At 33.9% G+C, this 22,806-nt stretch overlaps 4 non-coding genes across 4 annotated transcripts; all 4 read right to left on the bottom strand.

The window, feature by feature from the left end:
* Nucleotides 1-14,756: 14,756 nt before the first annotated feature.
* LOC130824683 (U5 spliceosomal RNA) lies at nt 14,757-14,872 on the bottom strand. The gene has a single exon (XR_009046774.1). It is a non-coding gene; the product is annotated as a U5 spliceosomal RNA (small nuclear RNA).
* A 1,222-nt stretch (nt 14,873-16,094) lies between these two features.
* Nucleotides 16,095-16,217, bottom strand: LOC130824661 (small nucleolar RNA snoR77). Its single transcript, XR_009046754.1, has one exon. It is a non-coding gene; the product is annotated as a small nucleolar RNA snoR77 (small nucleolar RNA).
* A 207-nt stretch (nt 16,218-16,424) lies between these two features.
* LOC130824705 (small nucleolar RNA snR60/Z15/Z230/Z193/J17) lies at nt 16,425-16,516 on the bottom strand. Its single transcript, XR_009046796.1, has one exon. It is a non-coding gene; the product is annotated as a small nucleolar RNA snR60/Z15/Z230/Z193/J17 (small nucleolar RNA).
* A 274-nt stretch (nt 16,517-16,790) lies between these two features.
* Nucleotides 16,791-16,888, bottom strand: LOC130824708 (small nucleolar RNA Z43). The gene has a single exon (XR_009046800.1). It is a non-coding gene; the product is annotated as a small nucleolar RNA Z43 (small nucleolar RNA).
* Nucleotides 16,889-22,806: the final 5,918 nt, after the last annotated feature.

Genomic DNA, 22,806 nt, shown 5'->3' with positions numbered 1-22,806 from the left:
GATGCATTCACTTTTTGCGGCCCAATCAACGCACGTGGCGCAAAATTTTGAAAAAAAATGGGGTGACTGTTCAAAAGAACGGGTTATCCCTAAACATTTTCACCCAACCTTTTTCATAACCAACCTAAAAATAGATCACCATTACTATTATTTTTCTTATTGTTGGGTCATGTGACCCAATATTAGGTCACTAATAATAGTGCCCTTACCTTTTTCTCTATTTATACTAATTATCTTTACATTTTATTCTCTCCAACTAACTAATTGACAAGTATTATTTATTACACCCTCCTATTCAGCTTATGTGTCCCATTTTCTTTTATGGTCAAGTCACTTTAATTGTCCCATTTCTATTTTTGGTATGGGTGTTTGACTTTTATGCCTTTAGTAGCTTTATTCTATTTTTAATTATACCCTCCATTACCCATACTAATTTTCCTCCCTTACATTAAAAAACTCATAATACCACTCTCTTTCCTACCCTTAGGGTCCTACTTTTGACTCTCCTTAAAATTTTTGAAAAATCAAATGGAACTTCTAAGGTGAATAGGAGGGAGTATTAATTATTATATCCCTTACCAGCCTTTCATGACATATTGACCCCTAAAAAATCCACCTTGTACTCAGAGGGTGAAAATTCAAAAAAATTGTAATAAAGGACTTAAATGGATGTCAGCAAGTGGTGAAATTGGACAAATGCTGTGAGTAGTGTGACATCATTGCTGATGTCATAGGCATGCTTTGCAGAATATTCTGCCAGCCCCTCTCATCCCTAATTTCCACAATCTCAACATTAGCCCTTAGTGTCGCAGCTTCCTTTGACCTTGCCGCCGCACCTTCGCCAGTGACTCCACACCTTCCTATCGACTGATGATAGGTTGTGCCACCCGAAAAAACAGTCGATAACCTTTTAAATAATCATTGCCGGCGTCTCTTCTTGCTCTCTCTTTTTTTTTGTTTGCTTTTTCCGAAACCATATATATTCATCTTCAACTAAGTTGCCGACCACAACACGAGGAAAATGGAACGACGGCTTACTATCATCACCGGAAATTAATTCTCCTTAAAACTGTGATACAGCAACTGAATTTTCATGAACTCCTATAAAAACTTTTGTAGTGTTAGGATATAGTTTTTCCAAAGAGCATCTGATTTTTGCTTCTTTTCCAAAATCTTGTGTCTAATCTTTACAAGATTCGCGCTAGACCGTCTGGATTCCTTTTTCTTATGCAGAACATGTTGTGCTATGTTGTTGTAAATTATTAAGTTAGCTCCTCCGTTAAAATAAATACTCTGTTCAAGCTAGTTTTGAGGTCTTGATGAGTTCCAGTAGGATGTCGTCCACACAGTCCTCGGTCTCTGACGCATCCTCGATCACTAAGAATTGAACGTCTCTGATACCAATTGTCATGGATTGACTTAGCCATAGGACTGATTTACTAATGACAAAAGAGAAATGTATATGAATGTCATGAATTATATGAAAATGTAAATGTACATGAAAAGGTTGGATGCACTTCAAGGACAATTATAAACGATAATCACAAGCAATTAGTAAAAGCTTGTCATCTCCTAAATGAGTGTAAAATTCAATATAAAGTGTATATTAACTTTTGAATTATAAAAACTTAGAGAGATAAGGAGGAAGTAGAATGAGTAAAAGTTAGAAGATAGAGATGTTTTTCTCATTGGTGTAGTTTTTACAATGGTGAACTTTCATATTTATAGGCAAGTTCATCCACAATTACATTGAATGCATTCACATTAGGGTAAATTCATTAATTACCTTTCACACTATATTCATTAATTACCTTTCACACTATATTTCAACACTCCCCCTTGAATGCATACTAATTATGTAATATATATATATATATATATATATATATATATATATATATATATATATATATATATATATATATATATATATATATATATATATATATATATATATATATATATATATATATATATATATATATATATATATATATATATATATATATATATATATATATATATATATATATATATATATATATATATATATATATATATATATATATATATATATATATATATATATATATATATATATATATATATATATATATATATATATATATATATATATATATATATATATATATATATATATATATATATATATATATATATATATATATATATATATATATATATATATATATATATATATATATATATATATATATATATATATATATATATATATATATATATATATATATATATATATATATATATATATATTTTCTATTTAATACTGTCTCGTTAAAAACCTTATCAGTAAAAACCCAATGGGATAAAAACCTGACGAATGGAAAAAGAGTGCAGTAAATATGATTCTCCCCTGAGTTCAACAGATATCTCGTAGATGACACATTTCAATTTTATATACAACTTGCTCGAATCTCTTTGATGGAAGGGACTTTGTGAATAGATCTGCAAGATTTTCACTTGATTGAATTTGTTTGACTTTTACTATTTTGTACTTCTGGAGGTCATGTGCAAAGAAGATTTTTAGTGCTATGTGTTTGGTTTTATCCCCTTTTATGAAGCCTTCACTAACTTGTTCAATGCAACCGGTATTATCTTCAAAAATTACAGTTGGAGAATTTATTATCGAGTTTATCCCACATTTTTCTTGAATGTGACAAATTACTGACCTTAACCAAATGCATTCTCTACTTGTTTCATAAAGGGCGATCAATTCTGCGTGGTTTGATGATGTCGCTGTCAGTGTTTGTTTCGTGGATCTCCAAGATATTGCGGTACCTCCATATGTGAATACATATCCATTTTGTGATTTAGCCTTATGGGGATCTAATAAGTATCCAGCATCTGCATATCCAACAAAGTAGCATCTTGCTTTGATCTATAAAATAGTTCAAGTTCTTTAGTTTTCGAAGGTAGCGTAACAAATGTTTTATTCCGCTCCAATGTCTCTTTGTTGGTGAATTACTATATCTAGCTAATAAATTAACAGCGAAAGCAATATCAGGTCTTGTATTATTAGCTAGATACATCAGAGCTCCAATTGCGCTTAAATATGGCACTTCAGGGCCAAGAATCTCCTCGTCTTCTTCACAAGGTCGAAATGGATCATCTTTTGGCTTTAATGATCGCACTATCATTTGAGAGCTCAACGGATGAGCTTTGTTCATATGAAATCTTTTTAGGACTTTTTCTGTATAGTTGATTGGTGTACAAAGATTCCACCCCTTAAGTGCTCCATTTGTAATCCAAGGCAAAACTTTTTTTTCCCGAGATCTTTCATTTCAAATTCTTTCATCAAATATTTTGCAGTTTGTTCAAGCTCTTTGGGAGTTCCAATGATATTTAAATCATCAACATAAACTGCAATTATAGAAAATCCTGATTGAGTCCGTTTAATAAATACACAAGGACTGATTTGGTCATTTTTGAATCCTTCTTTCAGGAGATATTCACTAAGACGGTTATACCACATTCTTCCAGATTGTTTTAGTCCATAAAGTGACCTTTTCAGCTTTATGGAAAACATTTCTCGTGATTGGTGGTTTTCTGGCAACTTAAGTCCTTCAGGGACTTTCATATAAATGACTGTATCAAGTGAACCATTTAAATATGCGGTCACAACATCCATAAGTCGCATTTGCAAACTGTTTGAGACAGCTAGACTTATCAAGAATCTTAGTGTAGTTGCATCTACTACTGGAGAATACGTTTCTTCATAATCGATCCCTGGTCTTTGGGAAAAATCTTGTGCTACAAGTCGTGCCTTATATCTGACCACTTCATCTTTTTCATTTCTTTTTCTTACAAACACCCATTTATAGCTGACCGGTTTTATACCATTTGGTGTTTGGGTAATTTGTCCAAAAACTTCTCGTTTTTCAAGTGACTTTAATTCCGCTTGAATAACATCTTTCCATTTTGACCAATCATTTCTACGCCGACATTCTTGTATCGTTCTTGGTTCTATATCATTTTCATCAAGTGTTATTTTGGTGGCGATTGAATGAGCAAGTGCATCATTAACAATAACATTCTTTCGATTTATTTGCCTTTTAGTTGAAATGTAATTAATCGAAATTTCATTGTTATCTTTGATATTATTATTTTCTTCTTCTCTGAGATTTTCATCCTATCTCCAAAACTTGTTTCTTTACAATTCATTGAAGAAGTAATATTGATAACATTTGTCATTTCATTCAACCTTTTGGATTTTCTTTGATTCAAATCCTTTGAACCAAGTGGTCTTCCACGCTTCCGGCGTGCAATAGATTCATTATCAGTGGTTTTGTTATCAGTGGGAATTTCAATTCGTGCCGGAATATTTGCGGTAGGAATATATGATTTTGTCAATTGCTTTGTTTCTACAAATGCATCAGGTAATCTGTTTGCAATATATTGATTATGGACAATTTTTCTAACTTCTTGTTCAGAAGCATTCGTTTTTGGATCATATATTTTCAAGTGCATTGCATTTCATGTGAGATCTATTTCCTTCTTATTTGGGTCCACTTTCTCTCCCCCTAAGGATGGGAATATTGTCTCATTAAAATGACAATCTGCAAATCTAGCATTAATAATCACCAGTTATTGGTTTTAAATATTTGATAATTGATAGGCATTCAAATCCAACATAAATTTCCATCCTTCTTTGTGGACCCATTTTTGTACGTTGGGGTGGCGCAATTGGGACATATACTGCACATCCAAATATTTTCAAGTATGATATATTTGGTTCTCGACCATGCACTAATTGCTGTGGTGAATATTTATGATAAGCACTTGGTCTCAATCTTATCAATGACGATGCATGTATTATTGCATGTCCCCACGCAGATGATGGCAATTTCGACCTCATTAATAATGGTCTTGCTATAAATTGGAGTCTTTTAATCAATGATTCAGCCAAACCATTTTGAGTATGAACATGAGCTACTGGATGTTTTACGTCAATTCCAATTGACGTGCAATAATCATTAAAAGTTTGAGATGTAAATTCTCCGGCATTGGCAAGCCTTATTCGCTTAATTGTATAATCTGGAAATTGATTTATCAATCGAATGATTTGAGCAAGTAATTTCGCAAATGCCACATTTCTAGTTTGTAGGAGACTTACATGTGACCATCGTGTTGAGGCATCAATCAATACCATAAAATATCTAAATGGCCCAGAAGCAGGATTAATTGGCCCACATATATCTCCATGAATTCTTTCTATAAATTTAGGAGTTTCAGTAGCAATTTTATTTAAAGATGGTCTGATTATCAATTTGCCTTGTGAGCATGCAGAACATGATAATTCATTTGGTCGGGAAATTCTCATTTTCTTCATTGGATGCCCAATTGAATTTTCAATAATTTTTCGCATCATTCCCACACCAGGATGACCCAATCGGTCATGCCATAAATTTATCATTTCTTTATTATCTAACTTCTTGTTAGACACCATGTTTATCTCAACCGATTTTATATTAATGCGATATAATCCCGATGAGTATGCTGGTAATTTTTCATGAATGCTTTTTTTGCCGCGTTTTTCAGATGTGATGCATAAATATTCAGTATGATTTTCGGTCATTGTTTCTAAATGATAACCATTTTGGCGTACATCTTTGAAACTTATGAGATTTCGTCGAGATTTACTCGAATATAAAGCATCATTAATTACTAGCTTTGTCCCATTAGGAAGTATTATTTGAGCTTTTCCATATCCCTCTATTAGTGTAGTGGTTCCAGAGATTGTGGTGACATCTGCTTTCACCATCTTCAACTCAGAAAAGTATTCTTTGTCCTTTAGGATAGTGTGAGTTGTTCCACTATCTAGGAGGCATTGATATTTAACTCCATTTTCAAATTGATCCATATCTTCATATTAAATAAATAGATAGTTAAAATAAAATTTCATTAACATAAGGTGATATCAATACATAAAAAGGAGATTGCATATAAAAAGAAATACAACTAAATAAGCACCACAACATTGTTAAGAAAAATTCAAATATCTTCTTCATATTCTTTATCATTTTCATCGCCATCTAAATAGAAGTCTGAAAGGTCAAGATTAAGCATTGACGTGCTTGCTTTATTATAAGGATCGACATTAGGCATTGAGGTGCTTGCTTCATTAAAGTTTGCTTCCACACCTTTTCCTTTTTTCTTTTGGGAAGCTAGATACAGCTCCACCAAATGTTTAGCAGTACGACATGTATGTGACCAATGCCCTGTCATGCCACATTTGTAACAAATACTTTCTTTTCCTTCTTGATGGCTAAATTTATTGTGATAACCAACTTGTTTTCTCCTTCGAGAATTATTATTGTAATGACCATTTTGATAATTTTGGGGAAAGTGGCCTCTGCTGAATCCTTGAAACTTTCTACCATGTCCATTAAAATTTCCACGACCTTGTCCTCGTCCTCTTCCTCGGAAATTTCCGCGTCCTCTACTACGATTATTATAATTTTCACGGCCTTTATTTTCAACAGCATGTGCTTCAGGCACATGTGTTTTAGTAGAGTGTGTCTCAAGGATAGCTTGAGATCCAATAGGTCTCATATTATGATTTTTCCAAACAAGATCATTATGTTGTTCAGCCAGTGAGAGTACTACACTGAGATCTGAATATCTTTTGAAATTTCTTTCTTTATATTGTTGTTGCAGAATAATGTTTAATGGATGAAAAGTAGATAATGTGAGTTCAATCATTTCTGCATCAGTCACCGGGTGCTCACAATATTTCAACATTGATGCAATTCGGTATAATGTTGAATTGTACTCACTGAAAGTCTTAAAATCAGAAAATCTTAAATTCTTCCACTCATGGCTAGCTTGTGGAAGAATCACCCTTTTGTGGTGATCAAATCTTTCAACAAGAGAGTCCCACAATGTTTTGGGATCTTTTAAACATAAATATTCAGATTTAAGGCTATCATGAATATGATGCCTCAAGAGGACTAAGGCTTTGGCCTTTTCTTGATTTGTAGCCACCTTTATTTTGGTAGCTTGAGTTCCATCTATTGGATCCCTTTCTTTTACTTCTAATACAGTATGTTCAAGTCCTTGAGCTTCTAAGTTCATGATGGCATCTTCTTTCCATTCTAAGAATTTTTGTCCAGTTAAGTCTAATATGTTGAATAGTCTTTTGGTAATTTCTGTAATACTTGCTACATAATATATAATTGTTTTGTAAGTATATAACAATGCAATAATTCTTATATTTTCATAATAATAAACTATTAGAAAAATTATGATGTTTTAATTTCATAATTTCTCCCCCTTGGTTTATTGTTATGAATTTGTTGTAGATAATAAATTTAGGAATAAATCAAGAACAAGAGGAATGATAATAATAATAACAAGGAGAAGAACGAAAAAAAATTAAAGACAATAAATTCTAAAGAGGGCAAAAAAATAGCATTTACATAATATATTAGTATAATTTATAATACAAAATGCACTAACAAACAAAAGAAAATATGACAAAGAAAATCATGTGCATTTTGTTTCTTCTTCTTCAAAATAAATTATTTCTTCATAATTATTATAATTCCTAATGCTACAAGAAGGACCACCAAACCCATAATTAAGGAGATATATAATTTGAGTTTAGCAAAATTTTCTTCAAATCTAAAAGTATGGGAAGAGGAAGAAGATGGATTGTTTTTGTGATGGTGGTACATTGTCGGTGGAAGGAAGAAGGAGAAGGAGGGCTTTTGATGTAAAGAGTAAAGTTGAAAGGATAGGGGGTATGTGGTAAAAAAAATTGGGATAATCCTATTTTATAGAGGGTTATCCTAATTTGTACAATATATCATATTATTTATGTATACTTAAAAGAAATACGTAAAGTAAAAGATAAATAAAAAAATGCACATGGATATAAATGCAAATACTACAAATAAAAAAATGCACATATAAATATACGAGAATAAAAATAATACTAACCGTCCATTTAGGCGATAAAAGAAAAACAATTAACCAGCCATATAGGCAGTATAAAATAAAACAATAACAAAAGCAATAAAGTGTCCTTGTCATCCGTAAAGGTGACGCATTGTCCAATAAATTATTTTATGGGTCATTTAAAATTTATCTTGCAACGTTTAGTACTTGTTTCTCCCTCATCATCTTTTGTTCTTTTATTACTTGGTGAGGGTTTATTTTCAGTTGTTGTTGTTGGGGCATTATTAGTTGGTTGTGTTGATGAATTATTTGTTGGTCGTACCAGTGGAATATTAGTCGGTGGAACTAGTGGATTATTAGTTGGTCGTGCATGTGAATTACGAGTTGGTGGTACTGGTGGACCATTAGTATTATTGGGATTATTATGTCGGAGCTGATTTAAATCAGTCCTTGCTGGGTTTGTAGTGAAGGGTATGGAATTATGCTCAATTATAAAATATAAAAATGTGTTAGAAACACCTTGGATAATGACGTTGACACCATTTGATTGTTGGTCCATTTGTGGGTACCAATGAAGAAAAAATGCTTAATTAGATTTTTTTTAAAATATTACCTTCTTGATTATTAAGGGTAAAGCTGGTGTTGATAACGTGTTAAAACTTAGAGAGATAAGGAGGAAGTAGAATGAGTAAAAGTTAGAAGATAGAGATGTTTTTCTCATTGGTGTAGTTTTTACAATGGTGAACTTCCATATTTATTTATAGACAAGTTCATCCACAATTACATTGAATGCATTCACATTAGGGTAAATTCATTAATTACTTTTCACACTATATTCATTAATTACCTTTTAACTATATTCATTAATTACCTTTCACACTATATTTCAACATGAATACCTTTTTCCCTATCCCTTTATCTTTATTTATATAAAAACCCCTCCCTCAAGTAGCTTGCTCCCTAAGCTAACAACTAACTAGTAATTACTATGAAACCCTTAATTAGTTACTTAACCCCAAAACCCCCTTCATGACATACCGACCGCTCAAAGATCCACCTTGCCCTCAAGGTGGGTGAAAGCTGGCACGAACTTCGACCATAAGCAAAAAAAATAATACTTTGCTCAAAGCTTCAATTGGAAAGTAGCATAGGGTACTGCCGAGAAAAGACCATCGAGTTATCGAACTTAACGGTTTATGATCTATGTCTTTGCAGGGAATACACATTGTACCTTGTTCTACTTTGTCAAAAGTGAAGAAGTGAAGAACAAACTGATGCCAAGAAGGCTGAGTTATAAAACATTTGAATTGGGTACAGAGTAGTTGGTTCTCAACTCTCAAGATAAAAAGGTTTGCGTTAACTGAAATATAAGAATTATGGGTAGGTAAGGCCTTGAGGAAAAAAAGGTATATTGAAAAAGAGTGGGTCAAAATTAGAATAAAAAAGCCCAAAATGGTTAATTCTCCTTGTGTGAAAAAAAAGCCACACAACTGGATGACTTTCCATTTAACCTTACAAAAATGATGATGTCATTGCTTGCATCATCGATGGGGCTACCCACAGGTTTGACCTTGCTTTCCAAATCCCAGACTATTTCCCAGGCATCTACTGCCCATTCTCTCACTTCCCTCCCATATAATAATTGATTTTCCCTCCCTTTATCATATTCAGAAAATTTCAAAATAGGGTTCCGGATCCTTCCCCCGACATGTGCCTTCCTCAAGTAGATGGAATTATCAATGACATCACCCTCCTAAACAACTTTTTTCCCTGGATCCCATTCCCACGTGATCTTAACCCCCTTCATTTCCTTTTATGTCTCATCTTCCCACTTTCTACTGCCTCTAACAAAACCACTAATTGCCTAACATCCAAGCAAATTTACACCACCCTGTCGTCGCCGACACCCCAAGTTCCAATTATCTCGCCGCTGATGCCGCCAGCAACTACTCCATCCACCGCCACCTTTTCGCTGTCGCCACCCAAACTTCCGATACCCCCAAGCCTCTTCCCTTTTCTTCTCTCTCTTCTTCTCTTTTCTTTCCTACTTCTCCACCTAATTCTCCTCCACTTCCACCACCAGGACCTCCATCGAATCCCACGCCCACAACCCCAACTCGCTTCTTACTTCGTCCCTGAAATTTCATCTTGAAACGCCACCACCAGAAATGCGGCCAACCACCACGTAATGTCATCCTCGTCCTTTGGATTCTCGTTTTCTTTTTACTTTTCTACTTCGACTGCTTTTTCCCTCGCTGGCTATGTCTTTCATTAGTGTCACCGGATTCCGGTGGATTTTCCGACCATCCTTCACGTAGACTTTCCAATCTCCTCCGTTGTTTATTTTTCCTTTCACCTCTTTCAAACCATCTCGTTGTCGTGGTTTTCAGTGGAACCATGAAGTTCATCAGCCTATCTCCGATCTCGAAATCTGAAATTTGAATCTCAATAGTTGTTCTTGTATCGGAACACCGGTGAGCCTCGATTTGTGTATAATCATCGGCTTCCACTACTTCAAATTTTGTAACTTCTGAATTTGCTTATTCATCTTTTTCTTCGTTCTCACCCTCGAGATGCGAAACTTGAATCTCGATTATCGCACACACCTCAAGAGTCACAATCTCAGAGTACGTGCTACTTGATTCCTTTTCCTCTACATTGTCTTCTTCTACTGCCTTGTGTTCTTCTTTGTCCTCTTTATCTTCTTTGTCTTCCTTCTATTGAGATCTTCTATTTCATTGACCCCACCAATTCATCCTCACTTCCTTCATTAAAGATAAGGATTTAATATCCATTTTGCTTACATTTGTGCCTTGATATTCCCTTTTCCCCAAGAACTTCATCTCAAAACTCACACATCCCTTTCCTCCATTTTTCATAGAGTTCATCCACGGAAAATAATTTGAACGAGTGAATAATGTTGCATTGTACAACCATTTTCAGCTTCATCAATGGTGGAAGTCCTTCATCAACCTCTCCCAAAAATGCATCTAAAGGATCGGTCCCTTAAACCTCATCGGTGAGTATAGGTTTTCCGACACCGTTATAGCCTCCCGAGACTGTACCACTCTGATACCAATTGTCATGAACTGACTTAGCCATAGGGAAAATGTTGGTGATGGCAGAATAACACAATGTTTGAATGTAACAAATTATAAAGCAAAAATGTAAATAACTGCTTGTAGAAATGGAATGTAATTATAATTGTATAATGAAGAACGATCGTAAACAAGTACGATTACAAAAGATAGTATACAAGCATTCGAGAGGCTTATTCTCTCTTAACAAGTATTAAACTCCACTTAAATCTATTACTTAAATGAATCCTAATTCCCTTCCCTTCCCTTCCTCTTTGTTTATACTAATTATCTTTACATTTTATTCCCCCTAACTTAAGTAATTGACAAGTATTATTTATTACTAATTTCTATATTACCCCTTAGCAGTCTTTCATGATAAATGCATTGTTTAGAATTTTTAATCGAAATAATGCTTAAATTATTTAATTTCTCGAATGTGATTCCACTATTTTATCAAGTCCCAAAATGAGTCCACGTAGGCTTGGGAATTTCTTGAAAACTTCAAACAATGGTAGCGATTCTTAAGTCACTAACATTATTAGTGGTTAGCGGTTCTTAAGTTCTTAAAATTGGTAGTGGCTCTTCATTCCCTGATTTTAAGCAAAGTACAAGTAAGAGAATGTTTTCAAGAATGATAGTGTTCACTTTATAGACTTAGAGAAATGGAGGAAGAGAAGATGGAGTGAAAATTTACATTTGGTTGATTCAAGTGATCATTATCATCATACCTAATATCCCACTCGAGAGCATGGTCCGGGTGAGGGAAGGTAATTGATAATCCATACCCGTACTCCCTTTACAAGGTAACCTAGAGAAAAGCGGTTGATTTTACCCCCAAACAGAAGAAGTTCTGATTCAAGTGATATGGTTGACAAACTTAAAGGAGCTTTGTTTCGTTCTGGTGAAGCCTCTTCACTATTCGATTCTTCACCAAATTACTCAAATCAGAAAAATGTGTTATTTTATCCTTAAGCTTGAATCCAAGTGTTCCCAAATCTATAGTTGTTTTCAAACATGAAGATAAGTTCGGTCGAGATTTAAGAAAATGCTAAGAGCTTGCCTTCACCATGAGTATGGGGAGAAGCGATTGAACACATTTCTTTAATAATGAGTTTGATCTTCCAACCAATACCCTTTTGAACTGTAATGTGGATGGTCATTTGTATAACATTTTCAAACACAAAGTCAGTAGCTAAATTGAATAAGTTGCGAAAAACATAACTTTGAGCATAAAGGGGAGGAACAAAGCCAAATTGGATAAGAAAGACCAAAGAGAGTCTTGTAAGAAAATCCAAGAACATAAAAGGAAATTGAAAAACTTGGGGAATCCAAAACACTTTCTAAATTCATGAGTACAAGGTTGAGCACGTAGCCGTTGTGAGATACTTTGACGAAGCTCAACCATGCTATAAACCTTAAGATTTTCCTTAAGTCTTTTATGATCAAGATTTCCTTCAAGTTAACTATGATCATGATGGATACTAAGCGTACGAAAAATATATTTGGAACTTGTTGCAATTAAAGGTGTTCATTCGGGTTACCGAATTGATTTTGGGTCAAATATTTTGGGTGACCCAAAGAAGATGGTATGTAAACTCAAGAAATCAATCTGTGGACTCAAGTAGGGTCTCGTTAATGGTATTTGAAGTTTTATTAAGTGATTCTCTCATTTGGTTTCGAGATGAATTTGCTTAATTAATGCATATGCCACTAGTTTAGTGGAAGGAAATACATTTTCTGGATTGTATGTTGATGACATATTGCTTACTAACAATGATATAAGTTTTTTGTGCAAAACCAAGAACTTTTTATCAAAGAATTTTGAGATGAAAGATCTTGGTGACGCCTCTTTTGTATTAGGTACACATCGAGATGATTCTCAGATTATTACAAGAGAGTTATATCAAAAATGTGTTGAAAATGTATGACATGCAAAATTGCAAACCTGGAGATACCCCTGTGGCTAAGGGCGACAAATTCAATTTTGTTTTAGTGCCCTAAGAATGAATTTGAAAAAAAGAAAATGAAAAATATTCCATATGCTTCGGCAGTAGAAAGTTTAATGTATGCTCAAGTTTGCACTCGTTCAGATATAGCATACATAACAATGATGTTGGGACGTTATTTAAGTAATCTAGGATTAGAATATTAAAGAGCTCACGTAGGAGGTAAAATAAACTTGAGATCACTAGGTATACTAACTTAGATTTTTGTGCAATTTTGTCACGGGACTGCGTATAGTGAATTCTCTTCTAAGTCCACTTAAGTTATTTTGTCATGATTCCGCTGTGAAATTTTTTAATAATAATAAGAGTTTGAAGAAGTCAAAGTTTGTGACTCTCAAATCTTAGTTGTGAAGGAAAGAGTTCAATGTAAAGAATTGCCAGTTACACATATTGGTACAAACTCTCTAATTCGAATCCGTTTATTAAAGTTTCTTGTGCTTGTGGCTCATATGGGTGTTGATTCTGCTATGGAAAATGTTCACTTTTAGTGGGAGTTTGTAAATTCAATTTATTGCATATGTATTAACATTTTCGTTATAAAGTTTTACATAGAAATAAAGTTATGATAAAGTTTAGCTTTACGCCTCTGATTATGTTATGGTGAACACGTTAAAATCACATTGCATGTTATTTCCATGCTACACATTCACTTCATAATCTATGTCATTTTTTTTGTATTAGTATAATAATCATTAAGATCTAGTTACGACAAATGTAACAAAGACCACTTTGGTCTATGCTAATATGATTGATGAAAGAGATTTGTTTTTAATACATTATAGTTTTTGATAATATAGTTGAGCTCAATTTTAATATTATAATAATACAAGTTTTTACAATTTTTAACATATAGCCCAAATGGAAAACTATTAAACTCATTTATATATAAAGATTTATATATCATCATAATTCATTGAAATCGCTTTAGTGTCCAACTTAAAGCAATCTAATTAAATAAAAATATTTGAGCTTAAATATATCAATAGAATATATAAAAACTTACATAACTATATTTTATAATAAATTAAATACTAGTCACAAATTATTAAATTATGCATATTCCTTTTCTCCTAATACTTACCTTATGTATCTCATCTAGAGGTGTTCATTCGGTTGATCGGGTCGGTTTCGGACGGGTGTTATTCGGTTCGGTTGCATTTCGGATCGGTTATTTTTCGGCTGTGTGTTACAACGGGTCACACTCGGGTCGAGTCGGTTAGTCACGGTTCGGTTAGAGATCGGTTATTCAAGCTAACGGGTTAGCATCAGTTCGGTGTCGGTTGAAGTTCGTGTCGAGTGTCAATCGGTCTCGGGTTGTCATCGATTACTAATTGGTTCGGTTTTTTCAGATACAGATCGGGTTCGAGCTTTATTTTTCGAGTATATTATCGGTTACGGATAACTATTGATCGGGTCAATATCGAAATAAGTTAATAGTCAGGTTTTTAATTGATGTATGCTCATTTACTTACAAAAAATAATTACCGATTATTTTATCAGATATAGCAGATAGAGGTGTCAAACAGATCGGGTTGGGTCATTTTCAGGTTCGGATCATATATAAATGGGTCAATAAACCCTTAACCTGAACCTAACCCATTTAATTAATGGGTCAAAATTGAAACCCCGACCTGATCTGTAGCAGATCGGATCAACTTGCTAATGACCCATTTAACCTACTTTTTTTTTAGGTCATTAAATACATATATTTTAGGTCATTTGACCCATTTAACCTTAATTAAAGGCTTCCTCCAAAAATAAACGTATGCCACTTAATACAACGAGCACACGGTATTCTTTAGTAAAAGGCGAAAGAATAGTTTGCTTTGTGCTCACGGCGTGACTGCATAAGTTGGTATGAGATCTGTGAAAGTGATTTAAAAGATTTTTTTTTAATAGTATCTTTCGTAGCCGATGTGGGACAACTTCCTTTGTTATTGAAAGTCATCTTCAGCTGACAAATCGCTTAGCCGATGTGGGACAACTTCCGTTCTTATTGAAAGTCATCTTCAGCTGACAAATCCCTCAATACATGGTAATTGGTATTATCTTAGTTTGACGAAGTATTTGGCAAATGTTGATCCGTCTTAAATTTAATAAATGGGTTAAACAGGTTTTTTTCGGGTTTAAATATTCAACCTGAACCTAACCCATTTAATAAACAAATCAGGTCGGGTTGACCCATTTAATTAATTGGGTCAAAAATCTAAACCTAAACCCACTAATTTCGAGTCGGTTTCAGATCAGGTTATCAGGTCGGGTCAGCTTTATATATATATATATATATATATATATATATATATATATATATATATATATATATATATATATATATATATATATATATATATAAAACTGACCCGAAAACTGAAATTGGACTTAATTTGCTAAAATTAGATGAAAATTTTATTCGGATTTATAACAGTTCGATTTACAATCAGTTCGGGTTTGTATCAGTTCGGGTTAAAAAATATTCGATTAATAATCGATCGGGTTTGTATCAGTTCGGGTTAAAAACAGTTCGATCTTAATCGGTTTTAGTCAGGTTACATTCGGTTACGTGCATAATTCGGGTCGGATTTGACTCGGGTCGATCTCTGTTCAGTTCGGGTAACATCGGTTAAGGTTTATATGTCGGTTATAAAATTCGGTTACAGTTCGAGTTCGATTTTGCCCTTTTCGATAATCAAATGGTTCGAGTGAAGTATCGGTTCGGGTAATTGCGGTTCGGTAAACCTAAAAACTTACATTTTTTCGGGTCAGATAATTTCGATTTCGGGTCGGATTTTCGGATCGGGTTTGTTTTGAACAGCTCTAATCTCATCAATATAGTTCCTCACCCCTTCGGTTATTATATTGTTGAGATTATACACAAGAAAATTTATGTGGCTTACTTTAAAGCTTATTCACTAGGATTTTAAACTGTCCATATTTTAAACTGTCCAAGTCTCGATTATAAGTCCAACATTTCTTGATCGAAGTTCCGATCAGACAACCTCTTTGATTCAACTTTTCGCCAACAAATTGTTCAAGGTAATATTATAAACAATACAAGGATTAATGATAAAATTTTCTTGAGCTTTACTAGATTTGCTTCATCCAAAAAGTCGGCAAATCTGAAGAGCTGAAGAATCAATTTACGAGCAGAGTAACACCTCCCTTATCAATTGACAGTGCTAGGGGGTTGCCTGAATAACCACTCGAATCATTCAATTATTTCAGATTTGACTAAGAAAATTGCTTAATCTTCTCAGTAAAAAACCTAAATTTAAAATTGAAATTAAGCAATTCTCATACCAGAGGTGTCAGAATAATCAAAGCACGGTTCAAGGAGATCAATTTGAAATCATTGCCTAAATTTGAAATATGGATTCAAATTTTATAAAACATTAATTCAAGAGGTCATCAGATAGGAGCGAAAGACTAATAAGATTTAATTAATCACAGATTATCATCTGAACTATGCATTTAAATCATCAGTTGACCTCAAACTATCATTCCTATTTAATTTTAATGAAAAATTGTCCAATTTAAACAAATCAAATCCATTGAATAATAACCAAATCCAATCAAAGTACGTCAAAAGAAATTTAAAAAACTAATTTGATTTGAAGAAAAAGGCCTCAGAGAGAAGATTAGGTGATCAACATGAATAGATTCAGCCATATGCTTGTCTATTGTAAAAGTCTAATCATCAGCCAAAAACAAAGAAAAATTATTCACAACAAACATTAACAGAAAAGGGATTGATGAGATAATAAGAGAACTCGGTTTATGGGTGGTGATATACCAGAATGGTCGGCAAGGCGAAAAAGATCGCACTTACGACGAACGAGACCTTTCATAAGTTCTTCATCGTCCTCATAATAAATCGATTGAATAAACGAAGGATTCTAGAAAATCGCTGCGAAAAAAATAATAGATACAAAATTACAATTGTTTTGGGGAAAATTGGGTAAGGGGAGGGGAGGGGAGGAGGGGAGGGGAGGGGGAGAAAACGAGAATGCTATTGGTGATTGATGGAGAGTGGATGAGCAGTTTATAAGGAAGCGATGAGAAGAAGGATTCTTAGGGTTTCTTCCTGATGATGGGCTTTGTCGGGTCTTAAAAGTTTGGCCCAATTGTGTAACGTGATTAGGGACATCAGCAAGTCTTGTATAAGACCATCTCATCATGAAATGAGTCCATACAAGCAAGTCATTAGGCTGTAAAAAAAAATTATGACAAATTTTTATCAAGATCATCTCATGTTGAGATGGCTTAATATGGGTTGGTCCAATTCTAATTTATTAAAAATTAGTTTAGAGTAAATTACGACAATTATTTGCTTTTTAAGTTTAACTAATTTTTATTTGTTTTTTGAAATATAAAGGATATAGGATGCTTGTATGGGTCCATATCATGGTGAAACAGTCTCACACAAGACGGCGATATCAAACAAAACTGGTTGAAAAACTAAACAAAATCTAACCCCTTTTTAATAAAAATTAAAAAAGTAAGTGTTCAAACAATATTATGATCAATATAAGCATCTTTCACTCGAGCTTGCGGAAAGACATTGTCCGTTGTTAATAACAGCAACCAATTATTAAACAGAGTCAAAAGTCATCTTAATAATTACTGTTGTTTGTAACAACGGGAGATTATTGAGCTGACTTTTAAATTAGCTTACTAATCACCAACTATGAGTACCCCATATGCTACAAAATGCCAAGCTTCTTCTCCCTCAAGTTAGTACCCCATTTTTCTCTCTAAATTGCAATCGTCACTTTCTTCATTAAAAAATCTCATAGCTTTTAAATATCTTCTTTCAATTTAACACTTGTAAATTTATCTGGCACAAACTTCAATTGCAAGATATAATTTTTCTTGTCATTTTTGACATTTTAGGATAAAAATTTGATATTTTACTTATCTATTGAATGTCACATTTTGGCATTTTTCTTTTCTTGCAGACTCATTTATCGTCTTGTTCACACAAATTTATCTCAACATGTGAGTTACCGTAAGTGCACGATGTTGTAGCACATACGGGTCGAACACAAGGAGTGGAATGCGAGACTTATGGCCTCTTTAGGTGTTGGGATAACATAAGGTAAGGTTAGATGATAGTTTAAACTATGATTGTAATTAAAAAAAATAAAGAAAGAAAACACCAAGGTAGGGGCTGACTTACATGCAATAGACTTCATATGACAAGTTAAGGGTCTACTTCGGGTTAATTGTTGAGTAGTAAAGGTGTGAATTCAAATACGAAGAGCGATCAAATCCTAGATAAATCGCTCTTCGAGAATCTCATTCCCCTCACTTTCGTGAGCGAGAATAAGAACCACGGGCAACAAATATCCAACAACCCGTCAATCCCTCCCTACTCTCGTAGGCGAAGGGTGAGACTCCCAATCTGCAAGGTGAGTGCAAGGTTCAACTCTCGTTGATCCCTTACCCTCAACTCCGACCATTGAAAGGAAGTCAAAACTCCAACAAACCCAACTCTTGTTGGTGCTTGAAAGGCGATTCAGTGACCTTGACACAATAAGCGGAGTGACCCACTTTTTGGGTTCACAATCAAACCAACATTGACCCATTATCCACCATAATCAATCCATTCCCCTAACCGTAGATAACTACTCACTAATCAACATCGCAACTAACAAAATCATCAACAACAAATAAAACCATTCTAGCACCAATAACTTAAAAATGAACATGACAAAAGAAATAATCAAGAAAAATAGAGAAATATTATAAATCAACTCAAATCAAGAAATAAATAATAAAATACTAAAATAATAAAGGATTATAAGTTACCCACAAAATATGAACATGATTAGAGAAGTGAAAAAAAAAAACCATAAATTTCTATATCATCAACAACCATGAAAGTAGCATTAAGCTTCAAATAAATACCATCAATGGATAAAATTAAGAAAATCTAACCAAAATAAACTATAAAATTAAAATCCTGATGGAAGATATTAGATTAACACAATAAACTTAAAAAAATAAAAATGGGGTTCATGAGAGTAAAAAGGGAAAAGAGAAAGAAAGAACTAAAAGAAATGGTATAGCCCCCTTCTTTATTCGCTGCTTCTGGTTTTGAAGATTGTCATCCATTGAATTAGGCCTAAGAAAGTACATCTATATGCAGCCCGCGTGCAAGAGTATCATAAGATGCAGAGAACTCAGTTGGTTGGTGCTATTGCATGCATTTTAGGGGTCGCAGGTTGGAGGCCCCTTAGAAACGTCTTTTTCTTTTGCTTCTGGTTGGCAATGGATTGAGGGGAACGATTAGTCGTTCCACATGGAACGATCAATCGTCAACACTCTGACCTCGTAGCTTATTTTTGCTTGATCGTTGCCATTTTGGAAAAATCGTAACTTCTTCGTTAGAACTTCGAATTCGACGTGTGACCAATCGATTCGAAGCTAACAAAACTAATTTTTGCATGCTTCCAAGAGATCTATTAATTTCTTGATGTTTCAACTTCCATGAGCCATTTAATGGACTACTCTTTCTTTAAATGAATTCTTCTTCGCTTGGGTTTGACTTCTTTTTCACCTCTTATCCTCATTTCTTTCTCGGCTTTGATCCGTTTTTCCTCAAAACTTCAGAAGGATTAGGCATCGTCCCTAACACGCCTTTGCTCGAAAAAAGGTGGAAAACCTATAAAAACACGAATAAACACATGCTTTCCTCAAAAAGGGATGTAAACCAAGAAAATGGATTGCGATGTAACAAAAACCGCAAAGAAATATAACAATTATAACGCATAAAAGGAACCAAAATTGGGTTTATTATACTCATCACTTCCTCAGGCTAGTACCCCATTTTTCTCTCTAAATTGCAATCGTCGCTTCCTCCATTAAAAACTCTCATAGCTCTCAAATATCTTCTTTCAATTTAACACTTGTAAATTTATCTGGCACAAAGTTCAATTGCTTAAAGATATAATTTTTTTGTCCTTTTTGACATTTCAAGATAAAAATTTGATATTTTATATCCATCTATTGAATGTCACATTTTAACATTTTTCTTTTCTTGCAGACTATCATTATCGCCTACATTATTATCTATTTGTTTCTTAATTGATTTTTTATTGGTTTCTTGAAGAACAAATCATTTTTGTTAATTCTACCTTTTATCCTTAATGTGTACATATAATATTCATTTTTGTTCACTATATACCAAGGCAGCTACTTGGGTATAAATAATTCCCGCCTAAACTAAAAGATAAATTCTATTTTGTAGCAGTAGGCCCACCTTGTAATATGGGATGAAATATTAAGAAAACCCATGAGAGAAAGATGGAAGTTGTCGAGATGTGTGTACTTAGATGGATATGTGGTCACACCAGGATGAATAGCATCATGAATGAGGTTATTAGAGTTAGGCAAGGGGTTGCTCCGATTCTACAAAGTTGCATGAAGATAGATTGAGGAGGTTTAGTCATGTGCAAAAGAAGGCTAACATACAGTGAGAAGAATAGAAATCATCATATTTGATTGTAAAAGAGGTCAAAGGAGACCTAAGAGAACGTGGGAGGAACAAATCCGCGTACGTGAATCTCATTAATCTTCTTACGTACTTTTTTTCTAGAGTTAACCTAGTCATTTTTATTTGCTTGTAGTATGATTAGTTTTGTTTTCCTGGTTGATGTTATGTTCGTAAGCTCTTGTGCTTTTTGTCTTTTGTTTTCTTTCGTAGGCTTTTCCTTTGTGAGGACCTCATATGTCAGGCAATATTCGAGTTGAGGGGCTCTCTTCGATCGCAACCTCCTCTTGACTCGTGACGAGGGTATTGATCTACCTTCTTTTCCACCCTCTCGAGACCTTGCCTTGGGCGAGATTGATTGAGATGATAATGACAATGATGATGATGATGAAGAAATGTCCATGCTTTTCTCGAAAGAATTAAATGAAGATTTGTATGTTTATGCTTAAATTAATAATTATGTGCGCAAATTGAATTCCAATTCGGAACTTCTTAAGCTTAAAGAGTTGGATCAAATTTTCGGAGTCGCAAGCTCTAAACTCGAATCAGCCCAGCGTTCCTACTTCCAGGCTCTAACTAAAAGAATAATAAGCCTAAAAAATTAATCAAGAAATAAAGGATAGTTTGTTATGGTTTGCTTCGGGATGGGCTAGTCATGTTTACAACTTTACATACATAACACGTGCTTGAACTGAGCTTGGTGTACTTTGAACTACTAGAAATGAAGAATGTAAGTAGTGATAAAATGTTTAATAAACAGTGAGATTATGTGTCATGCTTACGTAAAAAAATTGTTCACGTTCATTGTTTGTAGGTATAACTTTCTTTTGGAAAATTAAACAGTAAGGAATAAAAGAGCTTCTTTATTTACACTTCTACGTATTGGTAGAAAAGGAATGAATATTGACATATGTACAAGTTCTATAAAACTAGCATTTTATAATGATAATGATCTTGCTAAAGCCTTTGTAGGATTGTCTAATACAATGATTATGGGATAACCATAGCTTTAACATTATCTATAACCAGTAAAAACTAAAATGAAAACATTAAATTGCTTTGTAGATCTTGATGGATCCAACAGCTCCAGGGTCCAATGACCCTAACGTCCTCATATTGCATATAGACCACAAGCGAACTTAATTATGGGATGCCCATGTACATATTATATATTGCATATACTTTAGTATTACATATAATCACAATACTAACATTTTTATTATTTGTAGGTTTCTAACACAGATACACTTTTTGTAGGCATCTCGACTCAGATCCATGGGCGATTGATAGTTGTATTATCCAATATCTTCATAGAGCCAAACTCTATGATTTTCATCAAGCCACGTATGACCATTTTGATCGATCTCTGTTTATTGGGTTGGTTAAGATATGGCGCAAAGAGACACATACCTTCCATCTCCCACTAGGTGAGGCGACGATCACCTTGTTGGATATCCTTGTTCACGCCTTTATATTAAGAGGCACGTCATGTCCACAGTTGTCACCAACTTCATAGCTAACAAGACATAGTGAGCGGGTACTAGGACAATTCCCTTGCGATGATATGTCTCGAGGTAATGCATCGAAGCTTACTTGGTTAATTGACACCTGAGGATCCTATTGGTACAGATGAGGAGAATATTATTGAGAGGTACACCAAGGCATACTTATTCTACCTAATCAGTGTCATATTTTCACTGAAAAGAGTGGCGTTGAGATCCACATGCTCTGTATTACCTTATTGGATCAACGCTAGGAGCGTATTGAAGCATATAGCTAGGGATTTGCGCATTGGGCTACCTATGCAAAAGGTTATGTCTTGCATTAAAAAAGAACATGAAGAAGATATATGGACCACTAGTACTTCTTTAGGTTAACATGTTGAATCTTTTTAAGTCACATAATTAATTATTATTAGTTTTTCATTTATATGTGACAATTATAGGCTTAGGAACACAAATGCATTAGCGAGTCATTACCATCAGTTGGTTGTGGTGCTGTTACTTCTCCCCAAGAGCCAAAAGATGATGCTCCATTGGGAACAAGATGGTCGCTTGCGATGCGTACATGGACACACACGTTTGGAGGTTTGGGCTTCTACTGTGATCAGTTGGATCTGCTGAGAATTGATCAGGTATCTCATTCCCTCCTTACACTTTATTTACATTTGTCTTTGCTTCTTTAAATGAATTAATTAATGTTATTTGTAAAGTTTGCTTGGGATCTATACCCGAATCCGACATATGTTGCATTGTCTCAGCACTTGGGTATGTTTACATGTGCATAG

The sequence above is a fragment of the Amaranthus tricolor genome, chromosome 9 (assembly GCF_026212465.1).
Source record: "Amaranthus tricolor cultivar Red isolate AtriRed21 chromosome 9, ASM2621246v1, whole genome shotgun sequence".
Taxonomy (NCBI): Eukaryota; Viridiplantae; Streptophyta; class Magnoliopsida; order Caryophyllales; family Amaranthaceae; genus Amaranthus; species Amaranthus tricolor.
The sequence above is the reverse complement of the archived record's forward strand: the minus strand, read 5'-3'. Positions and strand labels throughout refer to the sequence as shown.